Raw genomic sequence first — 12,793 nt, forward strand, 5'->3', positions numbered from 1 at the left:
AACCTGTAAACAGCTGTTTGTAAAATGGTCATTTTCACAATGTTAATTCTCCCAATCCATGAACATGAGATGTCTTTTCATTTTCTTTTTGTCTTTCTCTAAATATTTCTTCAGAGACTTAAAGTTGTCATTGTACAAGTCCTTCACTTCATTGGTTAGATTTAATATGAGATATTTTCTTTGAGTCTTTTGTAAATGGGAATGTACCATGAGCTCCTTCCATGTTTATTGTTGGTATATAAAAAAAGCTATTGATTTTAGCAAATCGATTTTGAGATCTGCCACATTCCTAAATTGTTTATTTTTTCTATAGGTTTTTTGATAAAATTTTTGAGCTCTCTAATGTCATCTGTAAATAAAATGGTCTGACTTCTTCTTTTCCTATTTGTAGATCTTTAATTTTCTTCTGTTGCCTTATGGCTCCAGTTAATATTTCACATACAATGTTGAAAAGAATTGGGGTCAATTAACATCCCTGTCTCATTTCCAACTTCAGTAAGATTGCTTCAAGTTTTTCTCCATTTAGGATGATTTTTTGTGGATCTCTTGTATATAGTTTTTTATTACATTAAAGTGTGCTTCTCTAGCTCTAAGATGCTTATCATGAAAGCATACTGAATTCTATTAGTTTTTTTTCTTCATCTATTTAGATAATCATATAAGTTTGGCTTTATGTTTACTTATGCAATTTACTACATTTATTGACTTACCTATACTGAACCATCCTTGAATTTCAGGAACAAAGCCATGTTGTCATGCTGTATATTCTTTTTGATGTATGTCTATATGCCATTTGGAAGTATTTTAGACTCTACGTTTTTTAAAGATATAATCAATAATGATTTTGTTAATGTAACCCACCACAAATGGATGTCCATATTTAAAATGTTGAGAGCTGGAACAATAGCTCAGTCATTAAGAAAGCATACTATTCATGCAGACACCTGGAATTCATTTTCCAGCACAAACATCGGTCTGTTCATAACGGTCTCTAACTCTCCAGTCAGGATCTACAATATACTAATGATTTAGATGTAAGATACTCCTGGCTTACTACTTAGATATTTTATATACTTTATCATAATTTAAAAAAAAATGAGTGGCTGCATCTGCTAATATCTTTCATTTTCAAGAAAATACTGTGGTCAAAGCAACTTACTATATTGTTTTCAAATCTGTCAATGACTCTCAATTGTGCTGACATCTCCTCTAATTACCTCTTTGTTTGCTTCAGGTTTACTACAGGGTTAATTCAGTGTTACTCTTCAAAGTCTTCTAGGGAGTGTACTTTATAAATTATATTACTTCTCTAGAAGTTTATTAACATGTCCTGGCTGCACATAGTCTGCATAGTCTGTCACACACACACACACACACACACACACACACACACACCACACATACAACACACATCCAACTGAGGTTCTCAAATCAATAAATTTATGAAGATCTGTTTTACCACTTAGATTGGTTATGAGGATGGAGCACTTAATGGTTCTAGCCCTATTGGTTTAGATTCATCACAACAAACACAAAATATTTTTTTTTGTTCAATGTGGCAATAGATTAACAAAAACAAAGTGATGTGATTCATAAAATCTAAATTAAAGACTAAGAAAAATCACATAAATATATCTTGATAGAGTCACATAAAAAAATAAACAAATGAACAAACAACAATAACAACATCACTATTTCCAGTCCTTAGTTTATTTTTTATGACATTTTCTTTCTAAATGTGTCATTTAGATGCTTTTTGTGGTATATTCTGTGATTAAATACAAATCAATAAAGCACTAGGTGCAAAAACTTTCTGCTTTCATACTCATAACTACATAATTTTTCTTCTATTAACTTTGCTCTTAGGAGCACAAATCAATTTGTAACTTTATGGTAATGGATTATTTTTATTCGCTGTCAAGAAATAAAAAATAAAGTTCATAAAATATAAGGTTGGTTTAAGGGTTAGATTATTGGTATTAATGTATGTAGGGTAAAATATTTTAAAAATTTCCAATGATTTTATTAACTTGATTTGCTTTTTAAAATGCTATGAAAAAACAGTCCCATGAACAAAAAGTAAAATTAAATATTATCAAACAAGTAAGTAAAAATAGATGCAGTTACAAGTAAGAAGTATTTGGAGTCATTAATTTAAGTATACCAAAAGAAAATGATTCCTTAAATAATTATCCAACCGTGGAAGCCAGATATATCAAATTATCCAAACTGTATTAGAATTAATTTGGAAGGACATCTTTCTGAAAGGCACCTTTCAGTCAAGCATTATATCAGACAAGTTCAATTTAGAGTATCAAGCTGTTAGATTTGAGTAATTCATCAAAAACTAAATTTTATTTCTCAGATTTTTTCAGGCTTCTTGAAAAGTTGGTTGGCATTTAATTTTCCCACATTCAAGCCCAAACTATATTCAGAGTGAGTTTCCCTCTTCTACTAGTTTTATTATGATGGCTATAATCAGGAAACCGTCATGTCATACTTGATACACATTTCATCAGGACCAACTCATAGAAGGTAAATTCAGTTACCAGTGCTGCCACTTATAACTAATTTACTTGAGAGTAAAAGTATTAAAAATGCAATCACAATAATATAAATAATATCACTTTAAGAATATTCAGAAAATACTCACTGAAATAAAATTGCAATTATTGTTTGCTATAACTTACTTAGATAAATTCTTCTATTTAAGGCAACTTTTTACCAAACTTCATTTCCAAAGAAAAATTAGAATGTCACTGACAACAAATGGTCTTGCAAGAAGCTAGGAGCACAGTGGTTATAACCAATGTATTGCTTCTAACAAATTTTATATGGCTCTGTAGATTTTGTGTTTTTAAGTTCTGTGTTTAGATAATTAAAATCTCATGCATTTTCACTGCTCATATTTTGTAAAGGTATAATAGATACCAAATTACATTTTTACCTATTTTTATCTGAAAATAATTGAGAACCAAGCTCAGTCAAGTCTTTATATTAAATAAATAAATAAATAAATAAATAAATAAATAAATAAATAAATAAATAAATAAATAAATAAATAATAAAAGTACAAGAGACCTCAAAGACTGAGAGAAGTCCAGGTAGGCTGCCCTTCTCCCAAACTTCCATACTGTCCCTCTCTCAGTATCCCCCTACACTATCCTCAACCCCCTACTTTCCTACTTGCTGTGCCCAAGCCTCCAACTCTTGCAGAGTTTCCACAATCGACTAGAGACCAAGCAGATTGGGAGAAATAAAGGTAAGCTGTCGGTCAGCCAAACTTCATACTCTTTTGGCCTCTTCCTAGCAAATACCCACTCTTTCACCATGCCGGTTTCCATATCCCAGTCCTCTACCTTGAGTAGAGACTACCTTCTGTACCAGAGACCAGTTTGTTCACAAAAAGCCCAGCTTTCAAATGAAGTGAAGACTCCCTGCTCTATCAGAGACCACACAGACCAGAAGAAGTCCAGGTTGTCTGAGTGCCTGCCAAACTCCCCCACTATCTCACTATTTTGGCATCCCTCCATCATATTCTCCAGTCCTATACTGCCCCCAGTTGCCTTGCCCCATCCTCTGAATGGGGCAGAGACTACCTACTCCACCAGATACTAGGCAGACTAGGTAAAGTTAAGGTAGGCTGGCTGTCCACTAAACTCCCCCACTCAAAATCTTGGCATCCCTCACCCAGTCCTGTGCCCTCCTAGATGCCTTTCCCCACCCTCTAACTGTGGTGGACACTCCAATCTCCACCAGAGAACACACAGAATGAAAGAAATCCAGGCCAAACAGACCAGAAAACAAGCGAGGAAAAAGAAAGCAAGGAACAAAACACCAAATGCAACAAAGGCAAACTCAGGAATCAGTGCCTAGACCTTTAATTACACTAAACCCAGATATATAGAGGCCAGCATGAAAACACAGCAAACAATAGCCAAGGCATTGTGTCATCTCCAGAACCCAGCTATCATACTACAGCAAGCTCTGAATCTTCCAACATAACAGAAGCATAAGTAAAATACTCTAAAACCAACTTTATGAAGAGATAGTGGTCCTTAGGGAGGAAATAAATAATATTATTAAGGATATTCAGGAAAACACCAACAAACAATTTGAGTAAATAATAAATCTATTAAAGGAAGTCAAGGAAAAACCACCAGTTGAAGGAAGTGAATAAAAATGTTGAAGACCTGAAAATGGAAATAGAAGCAATAAAGAAAACACAAACAGAGGGAATTCTGGAAATGAAAAATGTAGCTACCTGGACAAGAACCACAGATGCAAGCATCATCAACCGAATACAAGAGATGAAAGAGAGAATCTCAGGCACTGAAAATACAATGGAAGAAATAGCTACATTCGTCAAAAAAATGTTAAATCTAAAAAGTTCATGCTACAAAACATCCAGGAAATCTGGGTCCCTATGAAAAGATCAAACCTTCTTTTTTTTGTTGTTGTTGTTTGGTTGGTTGGTTGGTTGGTTTTTCAAGACAGGGTTTCTCTGTGTAGCTTTGCTCCTTTCCTGGATCTCGGCTCTGTAGACCAGGCTGGCCTCGAAATCACAAAGATCTGCTTGGCTCTGCCTCCCAAGTGCTGGGATTAAAGGCGTGCGCCACCACTGCCTGGCTGAAAAGATCAACCCTAAGAGCAAAAGGAATTGAATAAGGAGAAGATTCTCAGCACAAAGGCCCAGATAATACTTTCAACAAAATGATAGAATAAAAATGCCCTGACCTGAAGGAGGAGATGCTAATAAATGTACAAGAATGTTACAGATCACCAAATAGACAGGACCAGAAAAAGAAGTCCCCTTGCCACATAATAATCGAAATGCTAAAGATTCAGAACAAAGAAAGAATACTCAAGACTACAAGGGAAAAAAAGCAAGTAACATATACAGGTAGTCTGTTTAGAGTTATACCCTACTACTCAACGGAAATTCTAAAATCCAGGAAAGCCTGGACAGATGTCCTTCAGACTCTACTAGACCAGAGACCTAGCCCAGACTACTGTACCCAAGAAAACCTTCAATCATAGAAAGAGAAAACAAGCTATTCCATGAAAAAGTCAAATTTAAACAATATTTATCCACAAATCCAACCCTAGAGAAAGTACTAAAAAAGAACTCCAACCCAAGAAGGTTAGCTATACCCACAAAAACAAAAGCAATAAATAATCTCACACAAGCAAAGCCCAAAGAAGGGAAACACAAACACATACACACTCATACACACACCACTACCACCACCATCAACATAACAGGAATTTAGAATTATTGGTCATTGATACCCATTGTCAATGAACTCAATTCCATAATTAAAAGACACAGGCTAACTGAATGGATGCAAAAGCAGGATCCATCCTTCTGCTGCATACAAGGAACACATCTCAACATCAGAAAATATGCATTGTCTCAGAGTTTAGCATTGGAAAAAATATTTTCCAAGACAATGGACCTAAGAAGCAAGTTGGTGAAGCTGATCTAATTTCTAACAAAAATCTTTCATCCAAAATTAATCAAAAGAGATGGAGAAAGACATTTCATACTCCTCAAAAGAAAAAAAAATTCACCAAGAGAACATTGCAATTCTTAACATCTATTCCCCAAACTCAAAAGTATTCACATTTGTAAAAGAAGCATTACTAAAGCTTAAATCACACATCAATCTCACACATTAATTGTGGAAGACATCAATACCCCAGAATACCCCAGAATAGCCCAGAATACCCCAGTCTCCCTAATGGACAGGTCATCCAAACAAAAAGTAAACAGAGAAATAATGGAGCTAACAGATATTGACTCAGATTGACCTAACAGATATCTACAGAACATTTTATGCAAATACAAAAGAACAAATTTTCTAACAAGCAACTCACAGAACATTCTCCAAATTTGTCCATATACTCAGTCTCAACAGATGCAATAAAAATTGAAATAATGTCCTGTACCTTATCAGACCACCATGCATTAAAGCTGGATTTCAACAACAGAAATAGCAGAAAGCCTACAAACTCATAGAAACTGAACAACTTACTACTTAATCAACACTGAGTGATGAAAGAAATTTAAAGAAAATTAATTTCTTTAAATAAAAGAAATAAAAACAAATTGAAAGAATAAATTTCATTGAATTTTTGGAGCCCACCTAGGTTTCCTAGTGGCTTTACCCAGCGGGACTACATAAAAGGATGATTGGACCACAGGCCTGGGTACCAGGTTTTTGGAAGGGTCTACACTTGGCCTTGGCTGTATCTAGCAAGGGAGAGGTCTTTTGCCCTTCCCCATGGCATTGCTATAAAAGCCCTTTTGAATAAAGTTATGGGCTGGTAGGCTATCCTGTGTTTCTGTCTTTCCTCTTGTCCTCTAGGTATCTTTCTATCCAAATATTTCCCACTTCTCCCTGCTCAAGAATATCCTGGTCATAAAAGTGGAGGCTGGTCTCCCACACATTCTTATCTGAAAAAAGACAAGTGTGGAATGTGTGGTGTGCAAAAATCAGCTAAAGATGAATTTCTGTTATATGTTTGAGAAAATAAAAGGCATATGTAAATTTATAAGCACATTTGGACTGCATAAACAAAGTGCAATATAAATCTCCATTCATGACTAATGAAAGTATGGCATATAAAAATAAGTCATGAGGAATCTGTTGCCAAAGATTTACTATGTCTCCTTGAGCCTTAGAGTTGCTTCCATGTTGAGGGATCAGAATATACATCAACTATCTTGTAGTTTTTCTTGCTTTCTTCCTTCATGTCTACAGCCAAGATTTTCAGGAGGTTTCCCTGGGTCAAATCTGATCTTTAATAATTTTTAAGATACCCATAGCTTTTTATTTCCTCTCCCCCAATGCAACATATTTTTTGACTTCCATTCTGAAGTTATGACAACCTTAAAATATATAGGATGGTTTAATTTAACATTTTTTCACAATCCAATGTCTCTTAGCAGCTGTTGCTTTTTACTCATTAGCATTTAAAAATTTTAAAGTTAATAAAGCATTTTATAGGATCCAAACATCCTGTGTTAAAATATTTTCCTTCCTTACGTGTCTTATTCCTTTTAGATTACTTTCCTCTCTCTTTAAACACTTTACTACATTATTTCAAAACTATTATTTCTATGACTGTCTATATCCATTTTCTTTTCTTGCTCATCCAAGCATATTCAGAGGTTTTCTAGGTCTAGACCTGGCTTTCTGCATACTTGTAGCCTTCTCTGACAATGTGGGCCAAGCCTTAAATGTCCAGGTCATCCACTACAAGGCTCTACTTAGCTGGTCCTGGCTGCTGGCTCAGCCCCAATTGGATCCATGAGAACACAGTCTTACACCATTGGGCACCTGCCCCAGCTCTGGAGGTTGCTAAGCCTGCTTTCCAGAATCTCTGCTAGTGGTAGCCAACTGCTGTGAATGTGGCGGTGAAGGCTGACATGACTTCTCCATTAATGTGGTTGTGCCATGCATTGGAGTGCCAAATGTTATTTTTATCTAAGATGTTCTATTTACTAATTAAGATTCCAGAGTCAGAAGTTGGGGTGAAAAACTGTTAGAGCAGAGAAGCTGAGAAGCACTAGCTGACTTTCCTTTATGGCCAAAGACCCAACAAGAGAGCATCTCTCCACCTGTCCTAGACCAAAAAGATTGTGAATCTCTAAGTCCCTCTCTACTCTTTCTTGTTAATTTTTCTATCCAACTTCCTGCATCCTCAGTACTCTCTATGGGTAATACCTGTCAACTAGTCACCGGTTCTGCCCCGTGATCCAAGGTTGATTTTATTAACAAAGTCTCTGATTTTCACAGTGTGATCAAATATCACACAGCAACTTGTATAGTTTGGTGTTTTTTACAGGACTCCTAACAGAGGAAGCAGGGGCTATTTCTGGTGATTTACTTGCTTTTGGGACCCATTTTCTCCTACTGGATTGCCTCATCCAGTCCTAATGTGGGGGTAGGTACCTAGTCTAACTGCAACTTTTTCTGTCATGCCTGGTTAATATCTCTGGGAGGCCTACCCTTTTCTGAGGGGAAATGGAAGAGTGGATGTGGAGTAGGGAGAATGGACATGGGAAGGAGGTGGGGAAACTGTATCCAGGATGTAATATAAGAGAGAATACATTTATAAAGAATAAAAAAGCCAGGCAGTGGTGGTGCATGCCTTTAATCCCAGTACTTAGGAGACAGAAGCAGAAGGATCTCCTTGAGTTTAAGGTCAGCCTGGTCTAAAAAGTGAGTTCCAGGATAGCCAGGACTGTTACACAGAGAAACATTGTTTCAAAAAAAAGAAAACACAAAGAGGACAATATTGTTTTAGTATGTAAAATATACTACTAGTTGTACTCGTATATGTATCTTTGAATCTGATATATATGTATATCTTTCAAAATATTACCATCTGTATTATCTTGGAACACAGAATATTCCCCATATTTTGATTCTGTTTTTATTTACAAATGACGTGTTTTCTATTGATCTACTACGACAACTGATAGAACATAAACCAGACCCAATTTATTATAGCCAATAGGCAGTAAAATCCCAGATGCCTGATAGCTTAGAAAGAAGCCAGGTATTCTCTAAGACATGTCTAGAGCACAGATGTAACCAGAAACTGACTTAATGAATTTTCTAGTCCTCATTTTCAAAGCCATATTTCACAACTGTTTTAAGACACAGATAACTGGTAAAAAATGATATTATAGTCATAGAATATTGTGATATCTACTCTTGATTATCAACATCTGGAATTAACTAAAATCTAAAAACTGGGGACACCCCATTGAAGGAATTTTCTTGTTTATTATGAAGTAGGAAGATCCAGTTGTAAATCTTGTAAATCTTGAGATGGTTAGACATATGTTTAATTTGGGCCATACATTCTGCTGGAAGAGTATATAAGGACAAGGAAGAAGGAAGCTTTTACTCTTTGCCTGCTTGCCCTCACCTTGCAAGCATCTCAATTCCTCCACTGATATTATAGCGTACTTCTTTGGGATTACACTGAAGACCAGCTGTGACATCTAGCCCTGTGGACAGAGACACTTCTGGATTCTGGAACTTTCCATTGCCAGCCAGTAATAAGTTCTATTACTCTAGATAACATTGACTAATCCATATTTGGGTAACAGAAGTGGTCCTAGAGCAACAGAGATATAAAGATGTGTGTATTAAGTATCTAGAAAGAGCTTTCCAATTTGCTTGCACCTGCAAGTAATGAAACCTCTCCAGTTACTGAATACTCTCTTACAAACTCAGAGAGCACTAAAAGCCCATGGTGTTAACTATTTTACAAATGTGAGGCAATGAATTCATTTGTTTATTCTGATTTACCATTTGTGGATGGCAATGTATTTGGTGAATTTATATTAAGGCTTCTGATAATATGAAAAAATATAAAAAAGTATGATGCTGGTTGGTTCTAATTAGTATCTCTGAAAAAAAGACAAAGGATAGGACTGCACTCTGTGATAAAATTAACCAACTTTGAGTATCTTTGAATATGGTGAAGGCCAACAGTGAACTTAGTGATAAAATTGACTGGCTCCAGATGTGCTTAAACAGTCTAAAGTTTTCATTTCTAAGTGTGCCCTTGGAAGAAGATCTCTCCAGCAGCTTCAGAGCTCAAGTTGTTAAAAAAAAATCCTCATTATAAATTTGGCTGAATTACAACAAAAATTCAAGTCCCAGTCTTGGAGGGTCTTGGAGGTTAAAGTAAGGTCATAGTTGGTAAAGAATGGAATTCTGTGACTTGGGATGGGGATGCGTGGGAAGATTCCATTGAAGCTGAGAATTTCGGACTCACAGGTTCTCAAGGGATTATCTCACTTGAGGAAATAGTCTTTCCACACTCAGCAGTCTTTTCACCCTTACACTCTCGCCACCTTACATATTGTCCTTTTCACCTTTAATTAATCCTTCATTATCTGCCAACCCAGCAGTGACCACTGAAGTAAATTTCCGGCAAGACAATACTAATATCTCTTAGGACCCACCAATAGTTGCCTCTTGGGCCTAGAGAGATGGCTCTGAGGTTAAGGGCACTGACTGCTCTTCCAGAGGTCCTGAGTTCAATTCCCAGCAACCACATGTTGGCTCATAACCATCTATATTGAGATCTAGTGCCCTCTTCTGGCTCACAGGCATATATGCAGGTGGAACATTGTATAAATAATAAATAAATAAATCTTTAAAAATAATAATTGCCTCTTGACCCATAACCAGATTTAAGGCAAAGCAGTCTGAGAGAGGAGAGATAGAAAATATAGGCCATGAGAAGATGCATTACACTACTAAAAAGCTCAATGGGTTTTCTAATTCATTCAAACAGAAATCTGGTTAATATGTGTGGGAATGGATTTTTAAGAGTGTCTGATAATGGGGGAAGAGCATAAAACTAGATCATGCTGTGTTTATTGATATAATCTGAGTGGGGACTCTAGGTTTAATATGTAATCTCACGCATTTAAAAAATTGTTAAACTTCTTTTTTGTTGTTGTTGATTTGTTTTTTTAATATGATCTGCTGAAACATTTCTCAAAAGATAGCCTACTGAAAAAGAGTTGGAGACTCCTGAAATCCCTTGGTTTAATATTGATGAAGGGATTTTAAGGCTCAAGGAAATCGCAATGCTTTAGTGTGTACACTGTGTAAAAAAGCAAATCCTCCACAATGGGAAGGCCTAGAAGACAAGTCTCTTACTAATCCTGTAAGGCACAAAATGGTGAGAAGAGTGCCAGCACATTTAAAGAGTTTTGCTGGTGCTCTTTTCCTTGTGCCAGACCTTAGTGTTGGAGATGTTGCTTCTCAGCTGGATGAATTAAATGCAATGGGTTTAATTGTGCCCTGAGCTACAATAGGAGCCAGCTGGCAACACTGAATTGCCAAAGACAAGATGATCATGCTATTGTAATAGGCAGAAGAGACATACCAATGCTAATAATGACTTAACCTGTAGCAGTCAGCACAGACGAAATAAATTTTATGGTGTCATTACTCATATAAATCTTTGGTAATAGCTAATAAGTCAATCATAGTGTTTCCAGGCATGAAATAGATTTAAAAAAAAAAAAACCTTACTGAATTTTCATTTGATCTGTATAAGTGAAAAAAAAAATCAAACAAATGAAAGAATGGCTACATTGGATCATGCCCAAAGGGAATCTCAGTTCTTGAATCAATTTCCACACTTGAGCTAGTCAGCAGACCCAGAACTTCTTGAATGAAGTAGTGGCCAGATTCCCCAGAGGAAGGACCTTGATATAATACCTAAAAGCTTACTGTTAGCCTATCTTCAGTCCTACCCTAGAGGGACCTATGACCTTTTACAAAGGTAACTAACTATACATGAGGAGAAAGGAAACAAGAAACAAGGGAGGTTCCAAGAAACACTGTGGCCCTCCAGTAAAGGTAGGGTTTTATGGAGGTCAGTTGATTAATAAGTTTGGGCTGAAGTCTGACATACAGAAGGTGTAGTGAGTCCCTGAACTCATCCTGTGGTTATTTTCCTAATCCCAGACAGAGTGTGTAATTGGCATAGATATACTTAGATTTTCAGAATGGTTATCTGACTTGTGGAGTGATGGCCACTATGGTTGGTCAGTCTAAATGGAAGTCTTTAGAATTACTTCTGCTAAGGAAAATGGTGACTCAAAACATTATCACAGTCATGGAAGAATTGCAGAAAATAGGTCCACTATCAAGAACTTGAAAGATGCAGAGGTGGTTGGTTTCAACACATCTGTCTTTAACTCTCCTATCTGTCCAGTACAGACATAATGATTGAGAACGACAGTTGACTATCAAAAACTCAATCAGATAGTGACTCTGATTGTAGCTGCTGTACCAGATGTGGTGTCCCAACTTGAGCAGATTAACACATCTCCATGGTATGTAGATATTGAACCAGCAAATGCCTTTTTCTCAGTATCTGCCCATAAGGATCACAGAAGCAATTTGCTTTCAGTTGGCAAGGCCAACAGTATACCTTTACAGCTTTACCTTAACGATATATTAACTCTCCATGCCTGTGTCATAACTTAGAAGGTATCTTGATCATTTGTCTCTTCCACAAAATATCACATTAGCGTTTTTTATTTATGAAATTATGCAGGTTGCATCAAGTGAGTAGAAGGTAACAACAACTTTCAATGAATTGTTAACGCATGCATACATCAGAGGATGGGAAATTAATCCAACCAAAATTGAAGGACCTTCTACCTGAGTGAAATTCTAACGAGACCAGTGGTATGGGGAATGCAGAGATATCCTTTCTGAGGTGAAGGATAAATTATCCTACCTGGTCTCTCTCACTACCAAGAAAGAAGTACAATGTTTATAGGGCCTATTTTGATTCTAGAGACAGCACATTCCTCACTTGGGTGTGTATTCCCACTCATGCCAAGTGACTAGTTAGTTAGCATTGTGTGGGGTCTGGAACAGGAGAATGCTTTCCATCTAGTCCAGGTTACTGGGAAGGCTGCTCTACCTTTTGCCGCATCTGATCAAATAAATCTAATGGTATTTGAAGGGACAGTGGCAGATAGGGATGCTGTTTGGAGCCTTTGGCTGGCACCTTTAGGTGAATCACAGAAAAGACCTTTGGAATTTGAGAGCTTGGCTCTAACATTATCTGCAGATAACTGTTCTTTCTTTGAAAGATAATTCTTGCCATGCTCTTGGGCCTTAGTGGAAACTGAACATTTGACAAAGGGCCACCAAGTTACCATGAAATTTGGGTTGTCCATCATGAGCTCTATGTTATCTGACCCACAAAGTCATAAAGTAGGACATTC

Source organism: Peromyscus eremicus, chromosome 6 (genome assembly GCF_949786415.1).
Source record: "Peromyscus eremicus chromosome 6, PerEre_H2_v1, whole genome shotgun sequence".
Taxonomy (NCBI): domain Eukaryota; kingdom Metazoa; phylum Chordata; class Mammalia; order Rodentia; family Cricetidae; genus Peromyscus; species Peromyscus eremicus.